Source organism: Camelina sativa, chromosome 12, assembly GCF_030686135.1.
Source record: "Camelina sativa cultivar CO46 ecotype springtype chromosome 12, ASM3068613v1".
NCBI classification, from domain to species: Eukaryota; Viridiplantae; Streptophyta; class Magnoliopsida; order Brassicales; family Brassicaceae; genus Camelina; species Camelina sativa.
This window is the reverse complement of record NC_141891.1, coordinates 29432430-29434079: the sequence shown is the minus strand read 5'-3', so window position 1 is coordinate 29434079 and position 1650 is coordinate 29432430. Positions and strand designations below refer to the sequence as shown.

Genomic DNA, 1650 nt, shown 5'->3' with positions numbered 1-1650 from the left:
TCCAAGGTTCTTAAGATCCTTCTCATCTTGAGCTTAAGCCTTCTTCTTTGACAAATCAAGCAAAAAATCCCTATAGAGAGGATAAGGTTCATACTGTTCCAAGGCAGGTCCTCTCTCCTCTTCTTGATAAGCAATGATGACTTCTTGTATAGCCATCACTTCTTCTTGTTTCTCAACCACAACTTCCTTCTTCAAAGCTTCCTCATCCTTTTGTTGCTTAGCCAACATCTCCTTTTTCTCAATTATTTCCCTTAATTCCTTGATCCTTTGTGCTTTGAAACGTCCAGGGAAAGGTAGAGGTGGCTTGTAGGCAGGAGGAATGTACTTAGCAGGTTTAACAGCTCCTGATCTTCCAGGTCGATCGACCACTCGATCAGGCACTCGGTCGAGTGCTGGCTCGAGTACCTGGTCGAGTGCAATCGCGGATTCAGATTTCTCTGCACAAACTTCACTCAAAGCTTCAATAACTGACCAATCCTCCCCATCTTGAACATCACTGTCCTCAGTGACTTCCTCATCAGAGATATGGATGGCTTTTGCAGTGAACTCCCTTGGATTTTGAACAGCTTTTCCAGGGAGTTGGTTGGGTTTTGGAGCAGAAGTAGAAGCAATGTTTCTCTCCATATACTTCACTCTAGAGTTGAGACCTTCAAACTTCATGTTAAGATCATTATACTGGGATGTTAGCCTTTGATTCACTTCAGCAAACTGCTTGGCTTCCTCAATCTTTCATTGTGTTTGCCCAATCAACAATTGTTGCATCATTGCTCTTAAGTCTTGTTCTTGGCCTTGGTTAGTCTGAAACCATGGTGGGGGACACAATTGAGGCTGGAACACTTGATGTTGTTGCTTGGGGACATAGTGTTATTGTTGTTGAGGCTGTTGAGCTGGATAGACTTGGTCTTGAGGGTTGGCCACATTGGTACTCCTATAAGAGAGATTGTTGTTCTTGAAACCTCCTTGGTTGTAGCCTTTGAATCCTCCCTGGTTTTGCATGTAGCACAACTCAGCAAACTCAGTCTCCCCCTCTTGAACTGGAACCTCTTCTTCACCAATGAAGTGAATAGACTTTTGTTGGCTAAGAAGGATCTTGTCAAGCTTCTCTTTGACCATCTTCAAGTCCTTCTTGTATTTGTCCTCTTGATCAGTTGAGGAACTCCTTATGGTTCTGTCATAGTCCTCATTATAGTTGCCATCTGACTGAGCAAGATTCTCAACTAACTCCCAGCCTTCTTCCACATTCTTGTTGAGGAAGTTTCCATTAGAGGCTGTGTCAAGAAGCATCCTTATCTTGGGAAGCACTCCTCTATAAAAGGTACTCAAGAGTGACTCATTACTGAAGCCATGATGAGTACACTGAGTTTGAAATCCTTTGTACCTCTCCCAAGCTTCACAAAAGCTTTCATTGTTTCTTTGAGCAAACCCAGAAATCTCATTCCTCAATCTAGCAGTCCTTGCATTTGAGAAGAATTTGGCTAAGAAAGCCTTCTTGCATGCATCCCATGTTGTTATTGCTCCAGTAGGAAGAGTCTTATCCCAAAGGTGAGCCTTGTCTCCAAGTGAGAATGGGAAGAGCCTCAACTTGAATCCATCTTCACTCACTCCATTGATCTTTGTAAGACCATAGATTCTGTCAAACTCATCAAGATG

The 1650-nt window shown here is 43.0% G+C and overlaps 1 non-coding gene across 1 annotated transcript; it reads left to right on the top strand.

Moving 5' to 3' along the window:
• The first annotated feature begins 1339 nt into the window (after positions 1 to 1339).
• On the top strand, positions 1340 to 1446 carry LOC147931049 (small nucleolar RNA R71). The gene has a single exon (XR_015576841.1). It is a non-coding gene; the product is annotated as a small nucleolar RNA R71 (small nucleolar RNA).
• The last annotated feature ends 204 nt before the right edge of the window (positions 1447 to 1650 follow it).